Source organism: Calidris pugnax, unplaced genomic scaffold (genome assembly GCF_001431845.1).
Source record: "Calidris pugnax isolate Ruff unplaced genomic scaffold, ASM143184v1 scaffold273, whole genome shotgun sequence".
NCBI lineage: Eukaryota > Metazoa > Chordata > Aves > Charadriiformes > Scolopacidae > Calidris > Calidris pugnax.
The window spans coordinates 1,970,017-1,983,040 of NW_015094508.1; the positions used below are offsets into that span (position 1 = coordinate 1,970,017).

General features: G+C 44.8%; 1 protein-coding gene across 1 annotated transcript in view; it reads left to right on the forward strand.

Moving 5' to 3' along the window:
- Positions 1–102: 102 nt before the first annotated feature.
- The window catches only part of KANK1 (KN motif and ankyrin repeat domains 1), a 132,066-nt gene continuing 119,144 nt past the window's right edge, over positions 103–13,024 (forward strand). The window contains exon 1 of the mRNA XM_014965047.1: positions 103–156. The gene's annotated coding sequence lies outside the window, so the exon portion shown is untranslated. The remainder of the gene's footprint in view (positions 157–13,024) is intronic.

Genomic DNA, 13,024 nt, shown 5'->3' on the forward strand with positions numbered 1-13,024 from the left:
CCGGGAGGAGTCTCTGGGTCCGTCCGGCGTGGGGAGGGGGCGGTCTGCCAGGGCGCTGCCCCGCCGGCAGGGAGACGGGGGTCCCGGAGGACAGACGTGGGAGCGTGTGGCGGAGAAGTTGTTGGTACCGGTACCCGCTGCCCAGTTTGACTGAAAGTGCGTGGGTTTGCCGGGGGATGGGGCGGGAGGGCGCGGGCGGGCGTATTCTGCGCGTCCACGCGTCCTGTCGCTACTTCGGAGCAGCCCAGGGGCATCCCACCCCTACCCCTCTGACCGGGGAGCTCCCGGAGACCACCGGCGGGGTTGGGAAGATCCCTCCGACTTTGAGCGCTGGCTGCCTCCGTCCTGCCCGTCCAGGGATGGAAGCGCGGGATGGGGAGCATGGGTGGAGGGGAGACCCGGTACCGGCATGTGGGGAACGGGCTACATCCACAGCGGGAGCTGTGCTCATGGGTGCTTTGTTTGAATGGATTACCTTGGATATAGTCTAACTTGTGAGCTGGCATTTCAAAACAGAGCAGGGAATGTTCTTTTTTTCTTTTCTTTTTTTTTTTTTTTTGCTAACACTACTTTTTATTGAGTTTCTTTATGACTTTCCATCAGAAAACCCCACTTTTAGATGGTTCTAATTTTTCCAGTTTCAACACTTAAACTAAAAATTCTTATCTGAGATTATTCTTTTTTTTTCCGTTTTTTTTTTTTGGGGGGGGGGGGAGGAAGGAGGGAGCTGGGGAGAAGCCTTAGGTTTTGCTTAGCTTGTGAGAATGCCTGAACTTTGGCTGCTCTTCATGGTTTTCAAAAAGCTCTTAAAGACATCCTAAAGTGTTTGAAAACTGTCTTATTCTCCCTAAAACAAAGAACATTGTGAAGCTGTATAGCTTGTTATATACAGTTGTGTGTAAAAACTGATTCGGGCGTAATTACACACCTCACTAATGACAGTGACTTTCTTGTGACTTCTTTGGTCCGGGGTTTCACATAAGACCAAGCTAAGTTGAACTTTCTTTTACTGATGTTAAGGTCAGGCATAGCGTGCTTTTTGTTAAATCAAAGCTCTCAAACATTTTAATTAACAGCAGAGCCCATCTGGCAGTTCTCTCGCTTAGCTGACAGCCTTGCATCTTGGCTATCCAAGACAGGTGACCATGGCAATTTGCTGATTGAAAGTATCAGATATATCTTATTTCACCCCTTCTGCCAGGGCAACTGGATCAGATTAAAGGTTGTGTGGGTGCATCTTGTGAAGAAAGGAAAATATGAGATAAGTGAGAGGAGGCTGATTGGCTTAATGTGAGTTTTAGAAAGGCTGAACTAATTTACAGGGTGCCCAAGCTGTGCAAAGAAAGCCCTGACATTTTCATTCAGGTGGGTTTTCAAGTCCTTGGGAGTGCTGCTTGGGTGTTCAGGTCAGGAGTCAGTTTTCCAAAGGGGGCAGCTGCCAGTGGGGCTGGTTGGTAGCAGTGGGGCTGCCCCCACTCTGTGTAGCAAGCAGCATCTTTGGACCCTTGTCTCTCTTCTTGATGGGAGCACCTGCCTCATATTAGTGACTAGGTAAAATGGGATCTTACCACAAAACTCAACAGAAAATGACGTGTTGTCCTGTGGCAGGGAAGCACAGGTCTTCCTTCCATCCATTTTTGAGCAAGAGGGGTTGCAGCTCTGGAGTATGAGGCACGGAGGAGCTTGGGTGTTGGATCTTGTTGCACGAGCATCCCGCACAGTGCTGAGTGTGGGTCACACCAGTGCTGGGGGCAGCAGCCCCCGCAGCAGTACAGCTCCTGCTGCCAGAGAGCAGCTTGGGCAGAAGTGTAGGTGGATACAGGCTCCTGTGCACCTCAAAACCTGTGACTTAGCCGACCATGTGCTCAGTGGGATTTGATGTTATGCTGAACTCTTGTCAGATGTCAGTGAGGTTCTTCCCTTCTTGTTGCCAGAGCTCTAATTTAGGAAATTCATCAGCTGAGGTGGAAGGCTCTCCAGTGGCAAACATGATACTTCTGTTAAATAAATTACTGATGACCACTCTATGTAATTTGGTGACAAGTTTTGCAGCAGTCCAACCTATATGGGAGTCCCTAGTGAATTAGTTTTAAAATTTGTACACACCTGCTTTCTTTTGAGATCAGGCTTTACTTTAAAATGACATGGAGAGTAAAACCGGGTCCTTAGATTCAAAACTGAGCGTGGATTGTTTTTAGGTGGCGGTTTAGTGGGTCTCTAAAAATCCCACCTCCTTGGGAGAACTGGCCGTGGGTGTACTTCTCATACCAGGAATGACTTCTGAATGAGATGAGTCTGTTTGATCGCTTCCCCCTCCCCCGCAGTGTCTTGCCTTTTCCCACTCTGGCAGTTTTCTCAGGCTTGTGAGCCTCTGGTACAGCTTGTGGTCTCAGCTTCTGCAGTGCCCTGTATGTCTAAATAATAGATGCTGAAAGTGAAATGAAAACGCCTAAATGAAGAGTCTCTTTTGCAAATGATGCGGAGCCGCTGTTGAGCTGTCAGAAACGGGCAGCTGATCGTGCTTCTAGTTACTAAAGCATTAGTTGTTAATTGAGGACAGTTGCAAATTTTCTTGTGGTGTCAGCACCTATTGTAGCCGTAGGTCACGGAGAAGGAGCATTTTTTTCCTAGTCATTTAGCTAATGGAATTGACTAATGGGCCATAGGGGAAGTTTCAGGCGTCACTGCTCGGACTGTCCCATCCATCTGAATTTTCCTGTGAACTTTAGAAATGGAAGAGGCACAGAACGTCCAAAGTGGCTCAAAATCTTGTGTGTATATCCATGCACAGGTATGAACTCTGTCTAAATTTTTGTGAGTTGTGGCAAGTGTAAAGCTAATAACGAGGTTATCATGTCATAATGATGAAAAGTTCATGTGGAACTGTAATACAAAGTAGTGGTGAACAACTTGAAAAAAGTTTAGATTCCACCTAACTTCTTAAAGATGCAGTAAATGTAGTTTACAGATGGCTTGAAATGCCAGCTCTAACTTTTTTTATAGGATTTACTTGAAAAGGTTTTTGTTTGAGCTATATAAAAATATATGAACGTCACAATATCTTTTTATAAATCTTATGTAAGCACTGAAATAAGTTTGTCTTGACTAGAGATTCAGATTTATGATCAAATATAACGTGTCTGGTTCTAGTGGGAAATGATTCATTTTCAGTATCTTAATGGTATCCGCGTGGATGAGTGATTGGCGGTGCTGTCAAAAGGCATTTACAGATCTCATAGAGAAATCGGGGAAACCACTTAGACTTGTCAACTCTGACACTCCAGAGTTATCTTTTACTCCCATTATAGATGCTACATATTGAGGGGAAATAACATGCAAATTATATGGATGTCCTCAGCTTGCAAAAGACTGGGACCTGAAGGGAAGTAATAATACATCTCAAGAATGAACAACCAGTGTAAATCGATTATTTCTTTGCAGTTTATATATTTAATGCAGATTATTTCTAGCAGTGTCATACTGTAATTATACTCTAACATCTAGCTCATTCTCTAACTCTGAATGGTGCCCACGTATTTTACTTCAGGAAACTGTGTCAGCAATCATGACAGCAGTGTTAAGACTTGTAGTTAAATCTGAATACTGGTTTAGGCTATGTTTATATTTTTACTTTGCCAAAGGTTCCCTGGCAAACTCTGCGAAATAGCAGAAAGATGTATATATACATCGATAGTCAATTCTTCAGCATTAAAGACGTATGCGTCTGTGATGAGGAAAAGAGGAAATTACTTTTGAAGTGCTGTCGTGAATACTGAAAATAATGAAAAGACTTCTGTCATTCAGGGTAGGTGTCAGGAACATCTGATCTCTCTTCCCAGCTGTCACAGGCCCTGGGCTCCTACCCCTGTATTAAGCCCAATGACTAGTTTCACTGAAGCACAACTTAGAAGGCGGCATCCTGTTAGACTTAAAACGCTCCCACAGGCTTCCCGTGGCAGTTAATGCCAATTTTTTTGTGTCTTTCTGTGCTCAAAAATGTGTTTCTGATTTTTAATTAGAGTTGCACTAGGGAAGGACAGCTGACAATTAAACATGAGTCATGAATGCGTGTTTTGAATGTCCCTTTAATTCTTTAGAGATGTGAGTAGACTGAAGATGGAGGAGTCCGACAAGAACAGTTGGAACTTAATTGTGGGTAAGCAAATCTGTCAAAGCAAGTCTGGCCTTTTTATAATCCAAACTGCTGTTCACGTACTTGTTGGGTGTATGGGCTCCCAGTTGCACGCAAGAGCAACTGCCCTGATGGGTTGGAGGCTGTAACTGCATTTTCCTGAAACGAGGTGTCTCCAGAAAATGTTGTGGTGAATGTGATGGTGTTGGGATGGTGGTGGAGGGTGTCCCAACCTGTTTCTGGGCTTGGGGATGGTGCCTCCATGCTGTTCCTTGCACAGAAGGAGGTGGGGTGTTGCTGCATGGCACACAAAGTTCAGGAGGAAGAAATACCAGTGAGAGAAGAGTCTCCTACATGCAAAATGCGGACTGTTTCTCCATCTTCTCTGCAGTTGTGTATGCCATGAGCTATAGGCATCTCTGGCTTCACTGGTGGTGGCTGATGTCCAGGAGGGCAGTGATGACACCTCATTGGGTCTCTTGGGCAAATGTTCATAGCACCACACTTGCCAGGATGGATCACTGGTCTGCTCTGGCTTGGTGATCTCTTAAACCTTGCTTTGTTGTGTGCCAGTGCTCTGAAGCAAAGGATGCCCACCCTGGCTGTAGGTGCCCTGAGCTGCTGGTGGGGGACATTGAGGAAATACAAAAGGGTTTCACTGCAGCTGCTCTTGCAGAGCTCAAGTGCCGGCCAACGGTAATCTGTTGAGTTCTTCACTGCACAGATGTACCCATGGCTTGTCCCAAGACCTGGGGTTTTCTGACTGGTCTTCATCTTCTCTGCCCAAAGGGTTACGTGAAGCCAGGTTTCCCTGGCATGTGTCGATTGCGCTGGTTCTGTGTTTTCCGAGGAGGCGAAAACAGTCAAAATGTTGGTTATTGGATGAGACAGCAGGCCTGATAAGGCTGCTTTGTGCTGAGAGGTTTTCTACCAGAGGCTTTGAGGAATGTGCAATATCCATACACTGAAGACTAGTGAGGACTAATCTGTTTGTTACCTTATGTCTGGTATGGGTCTGTAATTAGTTGACGTTTAAACCTTAAGTCCCTGGACTTAATTTTTTTTTTTTCCTGAAGACTTTAATTAGCATTCTGAAATGTAGCTCCAGTTAGGGCTGTTATCCCCACAAATGCTCTTGGTCCCACTGAGCTGGTAGCCTTCATGGCTGCTGTGTGGTGATAACGAGTTCTGTAGCGTATGTGTGCATGCATTTCAACCTCCTGGTTACATAGCATGGTCATCCCTTGTTCCTGAGACAAGGAGAAACAACTATTTGGCTTTTATATGCCTTTTGTTATTTTATGTAATTCCTCAATTCCTCATCCCCTTACACATAATGTTTGCTTAGTTTGTCCCACGTGCTGTGTCAGCGTAGCAAGAGAGGGTGGAAAGCCTCTCGGAGGCAGTATGGGGTTGTGGCAGAAAGTAACACCCATGAAATCATGGTACTATGATTCCCCCTCGAGCCTGTGAATTGTTGGAAACCAACGTGACTTGTTCTAAAATTTGGTCCATTAGGACCAATTTGGCAGATGATGATCAGAAGTGTCCTGCTCTGTGGGTGGGATTGGGAAAGCTCCTTGACTTGCATTTCATATTCACTGCCCTGCAACTTAATCATCTGAAAGATGGCAATTTGGTTTAAAACAAACCCCTGAGTTATTTTGACTCTTCCCTTTTTTTTTTTTTAACTGCAAATGTTTTCCCAATTTAAGGGCTGGGAGTCTCCCCTGGAGTGAGACCATGTCAGAGGTTGAATGTGTTTGTTTAGGTGCATAAACATGGCTGTGCATGGTGGGGCTTCCGTCACAGTGTTTTCATTCAATTCACGAGCTGTTGAACGAGAAAAGGATGGGGCTTATTCCTGAGCTGTTTTGGAACAGCTGTGTCAAAAAAAAAAAAGAAAAAAAACCCCAAGGACCACAGACAATAGTGAACTCTCTGCAAATGTTGCTCTTTTCATTCCTGTGTCAGCATATGGTGATGCAGAGGATCTCTGAGAGTTGCTCCATACTAATCTGGTTTGGACAGAGAAAGAAAGTTACAAGAGTGTTTTACATGGCTCTTTGGTACTTCTCCAGAGAGAATTTGCCAAGAAGTGCAGTGATTGGGTGTGTGTGAATCTTTGCATACAGACTAGCAAGCCTTTGTCTCTATTTTTGGCTTTTGAGTGTTTTAAAATTAGAGTATAAAAAGTAACAAAGGACAGTCAAGATGTTGATTGTGAGACAAAAGTATGGGGCCATGACCCGTGCATAATTATTAAATGAAACAATTTTGTAGAGTTTGTCTCTGAGTTCCAGACTTCTGACAGAAGAGAAATGGGAACAAAAGAGTTGATAGGTTGTCTCAGTTTCACAGCTTGGCAAAGGCAATTTAAGCCTTTGGGTTTTTTCTCACTGGTGCTTTGTTATTAACCCAGCTGCTAGTAGACAGGTTGTACTGTTTCAACTCCTTCCGTATCTTTGTGATATTAGTAGATTGATATATTAAAACGTAATGGACTTCCTACTGCAGCTTTTGGAGGGCTGCACTTCAGCAGAGCCTTGCTTTTTTTTTTTTTTTTGTCCTGAGTGGATGTACGTCAATAGACACAGCAAAATATCTGCTGAGAGAAGATGTTTAGCTTAGCTGAATCTTTCTTCAGAGGAAAAACTGATGCTGGGGTCAATCCTACTGTGATTTGGTTGTTGGGTTTTTTTTTTTGTTGAACAGAGAGCCTTAATGGATAATGACTCATCTATTGGAATCTGACTTTTCACTCCAATTACCTACTGATAGACCAAGATATATCTGCAATTCTGCAGTAGATAACTTCAGTATGCATTGTTTACATTTCAGATACCAAACCAAGGTGAAAATCAGGCTGTTCATTCAGTGTGACCTGTCATGTAGCTGAGTGTGAGTGCACATCCCTTCAGGCTCCATTAGCATGAGTTAACTTTGTAATTGGGTTTCTGGGGCAAACAGGGACAGGAAGCAGAAGTCATTTGGCAGGCTAGGCTTAGCTTTTTTGTTCTATGTGGTGTAAGTGCACAGGAGAGCAGAAGCAAAAGATGGGTGCAGAATGGCTGGAGAAATACTAGCGAAGTGGAGGACAGTTGTCAAAACTGCATATGGACGTTATGGAATATCATGCAGCCATATCAAGGTGGGACTTTACAGCTATATCAAAGTAGCATTTCTATGGCTCAAGTCCTTTTCAGAGCCCTTCTCTTGCTCTCTTAAACCTGCTCTGTGTTCTCCAGCTTTCTGTCCATCTAGCAGTAACACCTTGTCTTGTAGAGACTGGCAACTGAAAACGGGCTTGTTGAGTGAAGAACAGTTGCTGGTTTTGAAACCACTAACATGAAGGTGTTGATAAAAATGTGAGTTTTAACATTGCTCTAAACTCTGTTCATAATCTCCAGCTTTCCACAAACAAAAATGCAGAAAGTCGTAATTTTTACTCTGTTTTCTTATAGTCTAAGTCCTCGGATAGTTTTGTGATATTTAAGGAAAAACAACAGACAAACTGCAAAATGTTAGGGTTCTTGAGCAAGGGGGTCAGGGTGGGGTTTTTTGTTTCTTTTAAAAAGGCATTAAAAGTCATCTGGCTCTTTTCAGGTGTTCAGTGTGGATTTACATGAGTGGGATTAGAAATAAGCTGCTTCATGCTATTTTTTTAAAACAACACTTCACATTTTTCAATAAACAACTTTGCTTCTAAAACAACAGTCTTTATCCCAGACTAATCTTAAGACTTATGAAAAGCAGCACAAGAAGAGATTCTTTAAGTTCCATTTCTTCCTGACATGTGGTGTTGAACTCCTTCTTAAACTTTTAATTTGCCCTTTTGCTTTTTTTATAGTAAACTCTTGAAGAGTTTTCTTTCCTGATCTGAATGCTAGTCTTACTCTGGCATGACTGACCACTTTCTCCACGTGTATACTTTACCAGCAGTTGTCTTGATTCTTTTCTGTGTGTGGCAAGTTGGTAAGTTTCCCATAGGAGATAAAATCACCTGCAGGAAGACCCTGGGATTGAATCTCTCTGAAACCAGGTGGTGCTGAAAATGATGTTGGTATGACTAGCTGCAGTTTATGTATCTTGTCAGCATCGTTTAACCGGCCTGACAAACTTCATGCATATTTTTTGCTTTGTGCTTGCAGTGTGGTGGCTGTTTCACTCATGTTTTTTGTGTTGTTTTTTTTTTTCTTCAAGTAGACAAGGGCTCTGATGTGTCCCCTTGTATGGAGTGGGAGTCGCCGTAGTCTCGATCCTGATCCCATCTGTGATTTATCGCTCGGTCTTTATCTCTCTTTTGTGTTTTTTTCTTGCAGTTTCTCACACCATCACCGCTGCTGCCGGTCATGTCTCTAAGCGATGTGGGAGATCGGTCACATCAACGAAAATACTAGTGCCTGCCAGGGAGCCTTCTCAGCTGGGGAAATTTAAGGGAAACAAACCCTTCTTTGTGTCGGTGCACACATCGTGACTGTCACGAGTTGTGTGGTGGGCGTGCTAAGGAGATGCAGCCGGTGCTCAACTCCGGCAGGACCCGGCGGTGGGAGATGCGTGTGCTGGTTGTGGGCATGAGCCCCTCCTGGGTAGCCAGCCCCTCCTGCCTCACCGGCCAGACAGGCAGTGCTCGTTCACTGGCTCTCTGGTTGGAGCGAGACCCGTGGACCACGAAAATATGGTAGAAATAAAATGGGAGTTCCTCAAGAACCTTAAAAATAGCAGGTGACCGAATATGTTCTTCACGCTTGTAAGGAGTTATTGGTTTTGGCTAAAGTAGACTTTGGAGGGTTTCAGGTCTGTTTTATCTGTAGCAATTCCATCTTCTGTTAGCCTGGGGGGAAAAAAGGGTTGTGCTTGTACAACTGAATATCAGATCTCTGGCTCAGGAAGCGTTAAGTGCATGTGTTTATTACTCTTAATGCTGGTATGTTTTTCATGTCAGCAGCTTGCCAAAAAAGCGGGGGACCTGCAGTTTGTTTCAGCTGGTAGGAATTAATGATGGACAGGTTTATTGCAAAGTTGAGTGTAAAGTTTTGTTTCCACAAGCACAGTGGGACAAGAATGGACCCTTGGCTGGTTTGCAGCCTGCGGTTGAGCCTTGCGACCCTTCCACTGAGCCCCCTTAAAGGGAGACCTGCAGCTCTCTGCCGCAGCCCCAGCTGCCTCTTGGTCGTGTTGTGTTGTTTCTCTCCTACCCGGCTCCCACCCCTCTCTCCTGGGCAGCGAAGCCCCCCTGGCCCCCCATCCGCATTGCTGACATTCCCCAGCACTGTGTGTGCCGGCGTGCCGGTGCCTGCACACGCGTGGGGCGAGGGAAGGAGGGAGGCAGGATGGTCCTCTGCCCTGGCTAGAAAACCACTGTCGGTTGTGAAAGCCGCCCGCCTGCTCCTGTCCTCCCTCAATATCCATCAGAGCCCCCCTGCCCACATAGCTCACATTCCTGAGCCTTGTTTCGTTTGGGGCGATGTTTTGCTGTGGAGGCTGTTACTGCTTGGGTGAAGGAGTCTCCTTGTAGCTACATCTCCGTGGAAGGGCAGTGATTTACGTCCCGCAGTTCCAAGCCTGCTTTGACACATCTGGTGCCGGTTCTGGGTGGTTCCAGGCTTTTTTTGGCGACTGCAGGTGAGTGAGGCTACAGAGGCATGCAGCAGTAAGCAGAGTGTGCAATCCAGGGGCCAGAGGTTTGTCTGAAGGAGAGCCGTGGAGTCCTGGAGGAGGCTCAATGGGTGCTGGTGTCCCTGTGACTATTGTGTAAGGAGGAAGTTTCATTGTCATTTCGGTTAAAAGGCCTTTTTCTTTCCCCCCTCTTACTCTAAGCAACTTGCTAATTTGCATCACAAAAGTCAGCCAGGGTTGCCTCCTGAGTTAAGTTGCAGAAAATAAGATCTCTTCAACTGTTTGAGTAAAAATGAGACGATTTATGGGTTGCTTTATGCTTACTGGCGCATTCAAGTGCGGCTGTTAATTGAACTGGTTAATGCTGTATTTCTGCAACATCCAGTTACAGCCGTTCTTGTGTCAGTCCTGAGAGAGTCTTATTACAAGGAGGACTGGCTGGACTGTGATACTGGTGCTGCCCTGTATAACTAGTGCCATTTTCCCTGCACATCCAGTATTCAGAAACACTGGGCTGATATTCTGCATGTTTTACTAACGCTCTGCCACAGATTCTTTGAGCAAATCAAAAATAGCAATAAAAGAATGTATTTATGCACAGCTAGGAGGACAATAGTGCTGGCCCTTATGATTTTCTGTCATCCAACAGACATTTTGTATATGTATTAAAGCTTAGTCAAATTGACTTTGGTGGAGCTGGAGTGTCTTAACTTTGATTTCGATGCAGAAGTTGTCAAGCCACAAAGCTGCTCTGATACACCTGCCTTAAGTTTCTGTAAGTAGGTGTGTGAGCATGGGAGGTCCTTAAAAATGTGACCCGTGTATCTGCACTGTAGGTCAGAAGCAGTAGGTACTCTCTATGTGACTTTTCTCTCTCCTTTCTATAAATCTTCCCACCTTTGCCTAAAACTCGCAGTAGTACAGAGGCTGCAGAAGGGGCCAGAGTGAGGGATGGAAACCTGTATTCTGTATTGCCTCGAGAGTCACATTTCTGTGCTGTGTTGCAAAATTATAAGGTTAATGCTCTTGCTCTGAACAGAAAGCCTTTTGTGGTTGGTTAAACTTTGGAAAATCATTAGGCTCAAAGAGGAACATTTTCTTTTCTTTCCTTCTCCAAGTAAAATCTTCACTTGGACTGATGCTTGAATGCTTAGGTTAGGCTGTCTTTGCCCTGTCAAAATCCACCAAGGTTTTCTTTGCCAAAACTGAGGTAAGCTCCAGATAAAACTTCACATGTGATGAGTTATCTTTCTAATTCCTTTAAGAATTGTGTTCTCTCACAATGAATTACTCACACAAAAGCATTTGCTAAACCATGTCTAGACTGCAAAGATCTGGATTTGACTGAATCTAATTAAAGCAATGGTGGCTTGCAGGTGAGGATTTAACTGCAGTGTATTATCCTAGCTTTTGCTAGAAAGAGATTGGCCTTAGCAGAGATGCATGCAGAGGTAAATTAAAGTCAGATAGCTGAATGGTACTTCCCCCCAACCTGCTTAGCCTGCCACAGGCATCTGCCCACAGCAGGATGGCTGAACAGCTGATGGACATGGTTTCAGCATGGTGTCCTAAGAAAAAAGGAAATTAATTTCCTGCTGGTTTTGTAGAATTAGGAGAATAATTCTGGAGAGTTATCAGGAAGCTTCTGACTGTATTCTGCAGATATGAGGCTTCTTAAAGTATCTCTGCTAGAAATACGAGGTTTGATACTGGAGGCTAAACATGTTCATCCCATGGCTCTAAGTTGTCCATGCTGGCTGACCATCCTCCTTACTGAGCTTGTGAGTTCATCTCATTGTCCCATCTGTGCCCATCGCCTCATCTTGACCACTTAAGCCAGGTTGATTACCAGCTGCCTATTGATTAAGAGGGATTAGGGGTGGCCTGGATGTCTAACACAACTGGTTTCTCCCAGCTCTGGAGAAGTTGCTGGAGTGGAACTTCTAGCATTGCCTGTGAGTCCCACCCAGGAAGTGTTCAGGAGAGTTTTTATTGCAGTACAAAGAAGCACGATACAACTCCTGGCTTCTGGTAGTTTTACCTTGTGGCCTTGAACGTTTGCCCAGACGTGTCTATGAAGCATCTTGCAGCTCGGCTGTTCTCATGCTTTTGCTATTTTTCTGTCTCAGCTCTCTGGACTCCTTTTATTTCCTGTAACTTTTCTATCTGGTGCATGCTTTGTTCGCTGCCTGTCAAGTTGTGCCTGCTCCTCCTCTTCTGCGCTGCCCCTGAATGCTCACTCTGTTTATTCAAAGTTTCTAAGACAATACAGAAAAGGATGTAACAAGAAGAAAATGGGAGAAATAAAAGGGAGAAGTGAAAGAGCTGTCCCCAACAGAATTCAGGCTCCTCTAATCTGGCAAGTAAAACTTTTCGTCTTGAGAAACTGTCCTTCCCTTCATGTTTTCAGCCTGTCAAAGTTCTCTGCTAGTCTTGAACTTTGTCTTGAGGGGCGATTGCAGGAGCAGAAGTGATGAGCCAGCTGTGCAATTACTTTTCTCCTCTTTGCAAGTGAGGGAGTGGGGGAAGATACAGCTGCCTCTCACTGTAATGCAGCAGCAGTGGGGAATTGGCATGAATTTTCAGGCTGCTGCAGTCTTATGAGATGTTCTGCTTTGGAAATGGAAAAAAAAAGACATGCTGGGCTATTCTTGGTATCAAGTTCAAGCCTCAGCATTGCAAAGAAAATTTATGTGTGTCTAATAAAAGATGCACATATTACTTCACGTTAGTTTGCAGAGAGGAAACTTTTCCTGGCAAGGAATATATTGGCCTGAGTCTTGTGTGTGTCTGAGAACCTGCATTTTTAACATCTTCTCAGAAATAGAGCAGAATCCAACCTATGATAAACCACATAGTGGCCAGGGGTCACAAAGCACAAAGGCATTGAGGTGCCTCAGTTGTTTGCACTGAGTGGTGTGGGCTGTGGACTGGTCCCCTCGCTGTCCTCTCTTCTTGCCACGGGCTGTGACCAGCTGAGCGTGCAGCACAAAGCATGTGCTTGCTTTGCCAGCTGCTCTCTTAAGCTCTTCCTGCTTTCTGCAGGAATCTGGTATTTTCTTAGCTGTGAACACTCTTCTGGCCTGATTCATGCCTGTCTTTTGAACTGACCTTTTGATTTCTTTTCACTGTTAACCTGTTAATTGAGAGCTGGTTGTTGCAGGGCTGCTTATATTCTCCGTGAAGAATAGCCACGATTTGTGTTGTACATTCCTGTGTTAATTATGCTTTGTTACTGGGGGGGGGGGGGGGGGGCTGTTGTCCCCCATGACG